The 13,615-nt window shown below is 34.4% G+C and overlaps 1 long non-coding RNA gene across 1 annotated transcript; it reads right to left on the bottom strand.

Moving 5' to 3' along the window:
• Positions 1 to 1,144: 1,144 nt before the first annotated feature.
• LOC114522668 lies at positions 1,145 to 4,121 on the bottom strand. The gene is made up of 6 exons (XR_003686927.1): positions 3,909 to 4,121; positions 2,972 to 3,177; positions 2,457 to 2,577; positions 2,042 to 2,104; positions 1,702 to 1,767; positions 1,145 to 1,338 (listed from the first exon to the last, which is right to left on the bottom strand). It is a non-coding gene; the product is annotated as an uncharacterized LOC114522668 (long non-coding RNA).
• Between the last annotated feature and the right edge of the window lie 9,494 nt (positions 4,122 to 13,615).

Below are 13,615 nucleotides of genomic sequence, written 5' to 3'. Positions count from 1 at the left end.
AATATATTTTTTTTTTGGGAACATCGAACGCGAAGAATGGTCGAAAAGAAGGGTCTTTTTTGTTGACGGTTGCTGGCGGTTGTTTTGCTGAAAATATTTTTTTGTTAAGACATTGTATAAGTGATATATCAGTTTAAATTCAATCAATTATTCCATTGTGTAGCAACATGTAGGTCGAAAATGTCTATAGACGAGCTGGAGCCAGCAATGTCAGCGAAGTATTCACTAATTTCATACAAAACAAGATGAGAAAAGCAAGCAACTGGAACATCTTTCAGATTTCAATTGGCATGTGGCGTAGGTGCGATATATGTGAGTACATATAAATTGCTAGAAATTGTCACTAGAGCGCCATTCCTTCAATTTCCTTATTTGCGCTGCGCGCGCATTTCAGCTAAGCGATGTTTCAGATAACATCACTATGCAGACTTAGGTTAACGGGTCGCTTATTATAACTGCCTTTCCTGACACTGCGTTGAGCCCACGCGTATCTGTCAAAATCCAGTGAACTCTATGTGAACAGGTGCGATAACTTGTGTGTTTCCAAATATCAGAGTGATTCTACATAAAAAATCCTTTAGTTCCCTTAGAAATTTCTAGCAACGTGTATCTCATCAAAATGTTAGATTTACCCATGCAATATATTAACCTTTCACAGTGTAAACTGGACCGAATAACCAGAAATGTTCATTCCTCTGGTGTCAAAATTTCCAATCTTCTTTAGATATTTTAAATTTTGACTCTTTAATTCTATGAGCAGCGACGGTTTACACATCTTTTCTCCATTATAAAGCTCAATAAAGCTCGCTTGCTAAGGTGCATAAAACTGGATTCATGGCATTCATGCATTATCAGGAACAGAGGAATATCACATTTAATCAACGTATCCCAAATATCAATTGACGATATGTAATGCATGATGTATTTTTACATCAACAAAACCTCTGAGTATTATTTGGCATTAGCAATACCTAGATCTATTTTTCATATATATGGCGTCTTTCTTTCACGGACTAGGGGGCTAAATATACTCAATCCCATGAAAAAAAACATTGTCACTAAAAGTAACTCTTAAAATTATAATTCAAAACTATAAACCTAATTTGTATCTCACTAATAAAACCTTTACCCTACGTGTCTTAAGAATTATATTATTTTAAGATTACTTTATGATTACTCTATCAGAGCATATATCGATATTGACACAATTCAAAATTATTTATAAAGCTATCGGATCTCTTTCACCGTCTTTAATGTTTGGAGGAGTTTTTTTACTCTCTTGGGTGGGCATACGTCCTCTTGAGGGCCGTAGCTCTTTGTCAATGGTGTCTGGCACGCCTTAAACAATTAAAGTATAGGTGGTTGTTTCGGGCCTTTTTTTCTTTGAAATAAACCTCTAGTATCAACTAGTGGTTGGATTGCTATGTGTGGTTGAGAGTATATGCTTCCTAGAAACGTGGATTGGTGAATCTTCGTGGATCTCGGGATAAGTTTATACGTTGATGAGGATTAATTATGCTGTTTGTTGGATAATGTTACAAGGTATGGCCAAAACAAAATTGAAGTATGGTCTTATGCATACTACGGTATATTCCTATCTTGTGTGTCGCTAGAAGCCGAATATGCTTTCAGGGAAATATGCCTTCAGGAAAAAGAGTGTGATGTCAACATAAAATTGTAGAAAGGATGTGTTGGTGTTACCTGTTGGAAGATTGGTACCTTCTTGAATCCCAAATATGATTAATGGTACAGGCACGGTGTACCCTCCTGAAAAAAACAATGTAAGTGTTTGTATGAAATGGAATATTAATGGTTGGCCTCCCTTTCTTTTTGTAATATCCCATCATTTTGTGGTTATAACCTAAAAGAACACCTGGTTTTGTGCAATGGTTTGAGGTGGTATAGAATGGTTGCTACCCGGTAATGTACCCCACATAATTTTATTCCCTTAACTAAGAACAAATGGTCTAGAAGCAATATATGGATGTAGAACCAAGGGGTGTGTAAAGGCGTCAGGCATTATACAAAAAAATGGCAGTACCTGATGATGAGAGATTACTTTGTGTGTCACTGGAACTAGAAGCCATAGTTCTTGTGTATCTCCCTAAAAAGGCAAGGGTATATGTGATGATATTAAATTAATAAGGACGAGAATTCCAATTTGTGTTAGTGGTTGAACTTATTATCTTTTTCTATGTTTTTGAGACCTAAAACATCTTGGTTTTTTGTTGAGCAAGTTAAGTTCCTCAGAACAAAGGAAGTAATATTTGTCCATCTGTAAGTTGTGAAGGACAGTAAATATTTTGGTTGTGTGATGGAAAAACAGTCTTGTTGGCTACATTCCCTCTTTCTAATGCTATATTATATGCTATTATTTGGGGGGGGGGGTATTGTTAGGTTATGTTGTGTAAAGGCCAAGAGTGTGAAGCCTGAGGTCATTTTAATTCTTTCAATACCTGCTAATTGTTGCTCTTTGAGCTTTAGATCTGGTTATTTCTCAGCTGCTGCTTTAGAAATTTTCATATGGCAGTATGGTTCTTACTGTTGTTTCTCTTGACTTCACACCAACTAAATAACCTTGAACATAATAAAAAATTAAGTTCAGACATTGTTAATCAAGGTAGCTTTATTTTAATTTCAGAATTTGCCTGTCTTTTTTAGAAACTACTCTTGTAGTGCACAGCCGTTATTCTTTGCAAACAACGCGACACTTTAATAGTCATGGATTTTCTTTACTAAGTCGCATGGCACGATCGGGATCTCACAAAAAAAACTTTCCGAGAAATTGGGAATTTCAGTGAATCTGGATTTCCAGAATAGGGAACATTTTGTGGAAATTCTTTCGATTCTTTCACGTATATATAATGGTTTGGCAAAAAATAGCAGTGATATATTTCTGATTTTGCATCAAATGCAGTAAAAATTGTTCTATCTAAACATACAAAGTCGCATTAAACGAAGAAATACTTACAACATTTTTCGCCGCCATGTTTGGGAAAGTAATTTCGCCCTGTTTTGTACGACACGATATACGCATGCGCCCATGATCCATTGTCGTCGCTTTCCGTATTATTTCGTATGTCTTCGTATTGTATAGCCTTTTGGATGTCGTCGACACTGAAGGTTTGTCGACCTGATAAATTGATCAGATTATTTGGAGAATTTCAAGTAGTTCATCTGAAAATGGCAAATTTTCAAAAACTTGGTAAGATCTGATAATGACAACCGAAATTCGTGTTCAACTGTTTTAGCCCTGCATGCGAGTCTTATTGCAACACCGCGTTGAACGTTAAAATTGAACAAATATTCTTCTCGATTCTTGCTTTTTATTAGCACAGAAGTGTATCAATCAGACGATCGATAATGACACTAATCAAAATTGAGTTGTACAATTGGGCTAAAAAACCATGACTTTCGTTTAAAAACCTGGTACAGTGCTTGGTAAATATCGTATATATTACTTATGTAAGCTCCGATCGGGTCTTTAAACGGCTCACATAGTCACTTCTTGTATACCTCAAATTTTTGCTTGAACTAGTTCAGTATTTTACATATACAGAATGATAACGCTAGCTCACATTGTTTAGCGATTGTTCGCTAGGGTATTCGATAATTCACTTTGATAAAAATATTGTTTTGTATATAAGCGATTTGTAGTTGTATAAGCGATTTGTACTTTCTACTGTTTTGAAAATATGCTTGCGATGTAAAACCCAGCTGGGGTGCTTTGGCATAACTACATGTTATTTTCATGATCATTCAAAGTTCTATTTATTGCTTATAATACCGAAGGAGATATATTTCACCTGTTTATAGTTATCGCCTTATGTAACCCGTGCTTACGTGAAAAATCCACTTGTTGTTCACTAAATTAAAAGTTTATTTGAAGAAATCGAAATTATGCTCACCTTCTATATCCTAACTAAAAAATTTAAGTATTGACAGACCATTGAAGCAGCATATCAGCTTTATCATCGATACTTTCCTATTAGAGGCTTTAAACGAGGAAGCATTTGATACGAGAACCATCATTATCTGACAATTTATCAACATCGTAAACTCTCTTATCCTTTAAAAATTCTTGAATCGTTGTTTTAGTCCGTTATATAACTTTCGTCTAAGGTTATCGCTGAAGCTTTTACCTGTAAAAGAAAATAACATTTATATATCAATAACGGCGAAATTACAGCTATGATGTTTAAACAATATTCTGAAAAGCATACTGGCTTGTATGTTCATTCATTTTGATGAATGCTACAGTATAAACAGCACTATACGCACAAATAGTGCCAACTGTGTTTCTGAACTGAATGTCTGTATGTTTTTGCATTTAAATATTGCTTTATATCATCCAATCATTTGTCGGTATTAATCATTATGTTCGGTATAAATAGTTGTTATATTTCATAGTTGGTTGGTCGTTAAATTCCTTCACAATGGGGGTTAACCATGTCGCACATTGTGCTTTCGATTTGTGTTGCGTCAAGCACCTCGAGACTCGATTATCTGTATCCTAACACCCCCCCCCCCTCACACACTTTTTTTGCGTTCACCACATATAGTTACCCTTCTCTCATGCAACATGCGAGATGCTGCTTTTGAAATGGTTCTTATAATATAGAATAAAAGTTTCAGTATATACTTGTACCTACATATACCATAGTATAAGTGTTACTAATTTATGTTTGGAAAACTGATCTTACTACAATCTCAACATATTCTTATAAAACAAAAATTTTTAGTACAATTATTGAAATCCTTGCTTCATATATAAGTGAATCTCGCAAATTCATAACATAAGTTCTATATTGTATAATGAACTATACATTCGTCTTTACAAGTACATATGCTGTTTGCTCTATACATGACTATTTAATTTATTCTAATTCATGACGTTTTGATGAAAAAGAATATAAATATATTTGTTACCTTCAAGATTTGCAATCCAGGCAGATTTTATTGTATAACACATGCTTTTATTCTATATATATGCACAGGAAACTATAGGCATGTGTCTAACTCATTGATGCATGTCCACCGTATCTATTTGCTACTTTGTGATCGACTTCAGTCTTGTGTCTCGATGCCCAATATTTGTAAGGATTATATATTTATAAGGAAAAACTGCACGAAAAGCATTAATGAGTTACCATTATGCATAAATATCCATTTATGCATGTAGTTTAAATAATCGTAGTTGCATGATACAAGACAATGCTATACCTGCCTACCACCTGTTTTTAAAAGCGAAACTTGATATGCTTACACTATTTCTAGTTACTTGCTATAATATAACGATTTCTCATAAAATAACGTATGCATGCCGTACAATAATGTGATCGATATTTACGTCTTTAGCTATATTACTTTCCTGCCGAATGTCAGCTGCATGCGACAACCTCTTGACAACGGCTATGTATATATCATGTATACAAGACGTTTGACCCGAAAACATATATGAATTTCATATGTAAACATGCAATGTCTTGGATTATATGAACTGAGACTGAGTCGTAGGATTTCTTCAGACATAAAAGTAAACCAGGCCTATAAAATCTATATATTTCAATTAGCTGTTCCTGTTTCATTTTGGAAGTGACGTTACTATTTAATTTTTCGAACCATAACAATATACAAATAGACTAATGTGAATGGTTTTCAGGAAAATGTTTATTACAAATACGTCTTTAACTGTTGTAGATTAAAGAGAATATTTGTAGTAAGTATTCAATTCAAGCACAATTTTCGTATATATGCCTATTTGCCTATACTGTATTTTCAATTATACCTTTAATGTTTCATTCTTTCTCAGAATTGCTAGTCTTTTCCTAAATTTTCGCCGATTCAACTGTAAGACAAGCGATAATCCGCACATATCCGCCATATCTTGAATAAAGCTCACACAATTCTTCTTCAATAAAAAAGACAAAAATGCATCATGCTTTTCCCTCTGTTCTAGCACCGATCTGCTGCGTGTACAAATGCCACGAATGATATGCGAAGTTGGCTTTTTGCGGGGGCGGCACATTGAACTGTAAACAAACTAGAATCCGGGGGGAAAATTGAAGCCAGTGCTTTTTACGTTTTCTGAGTTTTGAGCCGAAATACTTAACGCCTAATGTTGAGCCATATATGAAATTAAAGCGATTAAAAAGTTATATTTCGTGTAGAAATTTCGAGACTTGAGCTTAAAGGGAAATATCTAAAAAATATTTGAAAATTTCCCGGTTTTTTTCCGATTTGTAATTGTTTTTGTTTTTTTTAAATATTTCCTTTGTAGTTTAGTCTTGAAATTTCCACACCAAATGTAACTTTTCAATAGCTTTATTTTGACACACTGCCCAATGTCTGGCGTCAAGTATTTCGTCTCAAAACTCAGAAAAACTATTTTGACTTCAAGCTAAATAATGTTTGTCAGGAGTTATCGTTCCAGTTGTATAGAGTTCACACTGGGGCGGCATCAAGCGAGTCACGCCGGGCCGTACCGAGCCAAGCGATTTGAGTTTTACGAACGTCACCGAAGTCTGTTGACGCTTAAAAATCCAATCGCTCTATACCTGCACAAACATTAGGATCCGTAATGAAAACAATTAATCAAATTAAAATTACTCCTGTGTCAAATATACTAGGTCTACGATTCGTACTATAGACTAACCCTTACAGATATATTATTCTTTCCTATTTAATTGAGCCAACGTCTTTCCCGCGAAATAACCCTGACGAATGGATGATTTTTTATAACTTACCATCAAATGTGATATAACTGCCTAAAATAGACAAAAACACTTCTCAAACTGAGGGTCTTCGTCAGGAGAGTTAGTTGTTATATTCTATAAGCCTATAAGCTACTATATCACACGCTCTCGAAGTTTCCTTGTCAAGATGGTTTACTTCAGAGCCGTGTAATCAGCATGGTCAAGTAATAAAATTGCATGTAGACTATTAAAATTTTATTTAAATCGTATATTATCAAGACTTTCTTGACGTACGTTATTAGAGTTCTAATTTTTTTTAATATATATTAACACTATTTTCTCAGAACTAATAGAATTATAAATATATAATTATATTGTCCCAATTCCAAATTTATTATAAAGCTATTTGGTCACTTTCTCCGTCTCTAACGTTTGCGCGAGTGTTTTCGCTTTCTTGAGTTGGCGTACGTCCTCTTGAAGACTGTGGTTGATCTAGGTCCCGTGGCACTCCTTTAAGAGTAAAGTCGTTTGGGCTTATTTATTTTTAAATGAAATCAACTATTAGTGGGAGAATTACCCTAATGTATGTTATTAGAATATCATGCAACGCTCATCTGTTGTCCTATTTTATCGAGAGGGGTTTATAAAACAGGCGAATCGTTACTTGCTATATCCTAGTAAAACTCAGAAAGCTTATATGTTGAGGAAGCTCTGTTTTTCCGAGAAAGAAATGCATTGCTCCTAACTGTAAACATTCCAATGTACGAACTTGTTACGGGTCACACCTAGCATGGGTATATATATATATATATATATATATATATATATATATATATATATATATATATATATATATATATATATATATGTATATATATATAGAAAAAGGTTGCTTGTCAACTAGAGAGATATTATTCGAACATAACCACTGCTTTGTATTTTTTAATATCACTTTATTCACAAACGTTTTCGCTCTCTTAGCTCTTCAGGCTCTCTTAGCTCATCACCTGAAGAGCTAAGAGAGCGAAAACGTTTGTGAATAAAGTGATATTAAAAAATACAAAGCAGTGGTTATGTTCGAATAATATCTCTCTAGTTGACAAGCAACCTTTTTCTATATCTACACTTGTATTTGGCACAACGCAACTTTTATATATATATATATATATATATATATATATATATATATATATATATATATATATATATATATATATGTACTATTATGACAAAGAAAGGTGATGTGAACACAGAAATTTTAGAAAAAATCTGGATGTACCTGCTGATGTTGGAGGAATTGTACCTTCTTGTACACCAGTTATATTTAATGGGACAAATTGGGTACTCATTCCTAAAAAACAAATGGTACTTTTTTAAGAAAGAAACAATTAGTATCAGTATAAGTAATAGAACACTGATTCCTACTTGCACACCATTTATATTAGATTGAACAGGGTTGATATATATTTTTAGAAGTTTTAAAACTGTTTTGTGACAATAGAATATGTTCCTTATGAAATACAGTACTGTGCAAAAGTTTTAGGCTCCCAGTCAAATTGTCACTTGTTAGTAAAATTCACGGGATTGCAAGACGATCTAGGTAGAAAGACTTGTAGTGGTCTTGCACTTGGTACAGCCACCATGAGAGACCATTATTGCGGCACAATGCCCCGTCATTAACCTAACAAGGTTTTTGTTACATCTGGATAAACAGCCTAACGTGATGCCAAAATGGCATCTTTGATTCTTCCCAATGAATCTCTTCTTAACTTTTTCCCAAAAATGTTCAATGAGGCTTACGTCAGCAATCTCTTATAGCCCTGGGTTGGTCAATATCACTTTCTTTCAGGCTCTTTTCTGTATGACATGGTGCCCCATCTTACTGAAAGATATAATCTCCACCACAAAGCCATCTCATCTATTAGGAAAGTTCTAGATACAAGCCAATCATACCATTTTCCGTATCTAGTCGAAAATTTACGATCTTTGGACTTTCTAAAAGGTGGAGAGAGCTTTGCGGTTGAGACTTTATCTTTGAACAAGATAGGGCACCATGTGACAGAAAAAAGCCCCACAGAAAGAAATATCAATCAGTACAGGGCAACGAAAGAATTCTGACCTAAACCTGTTTGAATATCTCTGGGAATAAGTGAGGAAAAGGTCAGATAGAAGACTGTAAATTCCCTCACGTGAGGCTGTTGATCCAGATGTAACAAACAAGCTTGTTGCGTCAATGACTGGGCATTGTGCCGCAATAATGGTGTCTCATGGTGGCTGTACCAAGTGCAAGACCACTACAAGTCTTTCTACCTAGCATGCCTTGCAATATCACGAATTTTACTAACAAGTGACAATTTGTCTAGGGACCTAAAACTTTTGCACACTACTGTATGTGGTAAGACAGAAACTTGGAAATGTTTTCTGTGATTGTTGAATATTACTACCTCAATAGTCTTTGAAAGATGGTTATAACATGTTAGTAATTCCGGAATGAATTTAGTGGGACTTATTGAAGTAAATAACAAAATATTATTGATGTATCTTAATAGGCGGAAACTGGCTGAAGTTGCTATGTATGCAACTGGAACTAAATGCATTTAATGCTGCACGTTTCTGAAACCTCAAGAGGTCTTGTATGAGAAGTCATGCTAGTTTTTAGTACCTACTGTAATGGCTCACTGAATTTTGGAATGTATAGATTTTGATATAGGTGAATGCTTCTTTTTGTTGTCGTGAATCCACAAGAACCTATCAACCTGGAACATAAAAAAATATTCAGTGACATTTTTGTGCTGCTTCTTATTTAAAGACTGTTTGTTCCCTGTCAGTGCATAAGTTTTCTCAAACAACTGACATGCCTTGAAATTTAATCCTTTAAGTCAGATAAACCTAGTCCGAGTTTTGTTTTTTAGGCTTACTTTTAATGGAATTTTTGGGCTTACTTTTACCTATTCTGAATACTATACATAACTTTGTGCAAAATAGTTTTATTTTGTATATATGCCAGGCTGTAGCGAGATATGTTAGTGTAAACTTTCCTCGATGTACTTGGTCTCGCTAAACATGTTTGTTTAACAAAATTGCTTTATGTACAAGCGAGTGGTTTTGGAATATAATGTTTTCTTATAGCTTCTTTATGGCTTGAAATTTCTACACTATCAAACGTTTTTAAAAGCCATTGAGTAGTTAGCCTACAACGCCCTTTTTGTTTTAGAGTCAGTTTACTTTTACAATACAGGCCGTAATTTCGAAAATATATCGCTACACATTGTCTTTCTAATACACTACTGTGCTTTAAGTAACGTAATAACAATACTAAAATTTAAAACAAGCTTTAAATACGTATAAAATATATTACTTACTTTTTACTCTATACTCTTTATATTCTTGTGTAAAATTTCTATTCGCGGCGAAATATCCTGAATATAGAAATATCACGTGATATGTGCCATTTACTATGCATGTGTGCTCATCCATAATTTCTGTCGTCTAAGCATTCCCGCCATTAGCTATTTCGTGTTTCATGAGATGCATTTCGTTTGGCATTGGGCATTTTCTTGACATGCATTTCGTTGATGTTTCAGACGCTTTTTCTGCAAGTTTACCAAAGAGAAAAAAAAATTAAATTCCATACATCATGTCATTATTAATCTGAATACTTTCAAAAGTATCATAATGTATTTTACCTAAAAATTAATGTAGCTTTTGAATTCATCCCAATATTCGATTCCACTTCGTACCAGTATAGCTTCAGCATTATATAGATACCAAAAGTTTGCTTGAAACATAAAAGAAAAACGCGGATGCGCCATGTTGCAGTGGTAATTCAAATTATTGTCGATATATACTGGATATATACTTTATCCATACATAATTCTATAGCTGTTGTTCATGTAAATATCCAAGTTATATATTTTAAATATTCGTAGAAGTTTTGAGATATGGCTTACGCGCCTAGCTATGCACGCATAACATAACATAACTTATTTTTTAAGTTAATACTGCTGTTATATTATATCTTTACTCAAAAAAGATTGAGTCGCCTTGTAAAAGTAGTCGTCTTATTCGAGGCCTTGTTGCATGACATACTCGAACATATTACATCGTCATCGGCAAGGTTTCTGTGAGCATCTTAGAATTTTCCGGAATATGTTGCTTAAAGTATCAGAATGCGGGATTCTACATAATAAATGCTTAGTTACCGTAAAGATTCCAACAACGTAGATCTTAACCAAAATGTTGGATTTACCATGCAATATTTCGACTTTGATTGATAGCAAGTAGATTGAACGCAGCGTATGTCTCGATTACGTGAAATTTTTTTTCGTTTGGTGTCAAAGTCGCCGGTCTTTCTCTTAGATTCTTTAAATTTCGCGATGCTTCAATTGTAGCTAGGAGTAGCGACGATTTACACATCTTTTCTGCACTATTATAAAGCTCAATAAAGCTGGTTTTCCCTGGTGCGGCACAAGTGGATTCACGGCATTCATATATATCAGGAACCCTTCACTTTCACATTTATCGACGTGGCCAAAAATTCATCGACACATAACGCATAATGTATTTTAATATCATCAAAACTTCTAAATAATTAAATTACAATTGTATTTGACATTTAGCAATTCGCAATATCTTTCATATGGTAATTTTTTGTAACGTCTTTCTTTTAATTCAGTCTGAGAAAACAACATTCTCAACTATCGGCTTTTATTTTATACTGCATGACTCTATTTTTTGTTGTTTCAAAACGCTGTATGGCAGGGTTTTTTTGTTATACATACACGAACATGATCTTGCTTTTACTATTCGCTAGCTGGTTTGTAATTTAAATGAGCAATGAGTTTCATTGTACTTCCATCTAGTCTCCAAACCATGTATATTCTAATAACTGTGCTTCCATTTAATCGTATCTAAATGTCATAAACAAGTCATTTTCACCAAGGAGAAATAGTCTGGTTGAAAATTTGTCTTTATTTCTGTATTCAAATTGGCCATTATTGACTGCATTGCATGCACATAGAAATATATCACATCAGCCGCCTTGACATGTTCACGACTTCACGAAAACCAGGCATTATTGCTGAAGAGTTTAAATTCAATCAATAATTTCATTGTATAGCAACATGTACGTCGAAAATATCGTATCTATAGACGACCCTGAGCCAACAATGTCAGCGAAGTATTCACTAATTTCATACAAAGGAAGATGGAAAAAGTAAGCAACTTAGAACAGTAGGCCGTATTCTGTGGCCGATTATCGTTCAGTTTCGTTGCCCCCCTTCGGGCACTACTTGAAAACACGATAGAAAATTAGGATAAATTATAGAAAGTCTAAATTCACTTGTTTTCACCTCCACAAACCTGCAGTTTTCGAGCATTTCATCTTCGAAAAATCGGTAAATTTACATGTTTCGCAATACATCGACGCCATTTTGATTCAGGAAATGTTGAGGATACTTGGTGTAATATACGACGTATATAGCAGATTCAGCAGTTTTATACCGGTATTTAAATGAAGTTTCCAGCATTTTTGCTATGCAAGCAGCTTCAACCAGTGAACTGAATTGAGTTCACTGGCTTCAACAAGGAAGCTTTGAGTGGCGTTTCACGAGGTTTTTCGCAAATTTTCTTAGTTTTTTAAAACTAAATTAGTCAGGGAAGACTTAGACAACAATTAAACGGAGAAGCATTCGACAATTTGCGATTTTTTATAGCATTCAGCTCTTGGAATTTACAAATAAATTAGAACAACTTTATTTACACGCATCAAAATCATCAACGAGCGTTTTGTTTCTAGTCAAGTTATATAAAATAGTTACTACACAATACTTTTTCAGCATAACCTTTGTTTTATATTAACTACAAGTATAATACACACGTTTTCTCAACAAAACTATTAACAAAATCTCAGTTTCTTGAAAAAGTTAATTACCAAACGCCTTTATCTTATCATCAATCCACTAAAAAGATAATTAGAGTACATCTATTTAATACGTGATTTGCAACGTAGAACTACTGTACATGTTAAAATATTAAACACGCATACCAAAGTTGATATCAGCCTGATGTTTTAATACCATGTTGCTGAGCCGGACACGAAAACCAGGAAAAACCCCTCCGGAAAAATCTGGAACGTGTTCTCCCTCCCATGCTGCAGCAACGCTTTTGGAGGTTAAAAGCTAGCACTTCTCTAGAGTCATCCACACTTGTTGAGGCTTTGTCTCCATACAATAAACAAGTAAATTTGTTCAGCTCATTGACAAGATCTTCTGAAGGAGGGAAGTTTCTTCCAAGCATTGAAAAGCACTCAACAAACTCAGGAATTTCAGCCAATGTTTTCCACGCAGTTTTTTCCCCTTTCCGTGAAAAGAGCTCGTACTGTCACAACCTAAGCGTTAAGGGAAAAAATATATTTTCTAATATATATATTTATATATGAATATTTGAATATCTGTCTAATACCATTACCGGTAAAAGCATGAAAGCCTGGTAAACAAAGAGCAACATCCACGCCCAAGAATTTTGAGATAATTGCTACAGATACGCAACGACGTCTATCTCCCGTGCCAGTCAAAAAGAAAATCTCTTTCTGTATCTGTTGTTGCATGGCAATCGTAAGTATAAGAACATCTGTATCAGGGCTGTTGATAATAACTTTATCGTACGTTGCTGCTGCGTGGTTAGCATGTAGAATTAAACGAGTGTCTGCTTCTTCGTGGTTGCTATGAAGCGAAGCCACCTCATTACTGGTAACACGATCGTTCGGGGAATCACCGGGATATAAAACATAGCATCTTTCTTAGTTAGCAGTTAGGTACATAGTTGAAATGGAACACCACTGAGAGGAGTTACATGACCTCCAGTGTTCACATAAGAAAGATATGAGGGATTCCTTATTTTCACCGCAACTTAAAAACTTT

Source organism: Dendronephthya gigantea, unplaced genomic scaffold (assembly GCF_004324835.1).
Source record: "Dendronephthya gigantea isolate DGI-Jeju-01 unplaced genomic scaffold, DenGig_1.0 000023F, whole genome shotgun sequence".
NCBI lineage: Eukaryota > Metazoa > Cnidaria > Anthozoa > Malacalcyonacea > Nephtheidae > Dendronephthya > Dendronephthya gigantea.
This window is presented reverse-complemented; position numbering and strand designations above follow the sequence as displayed.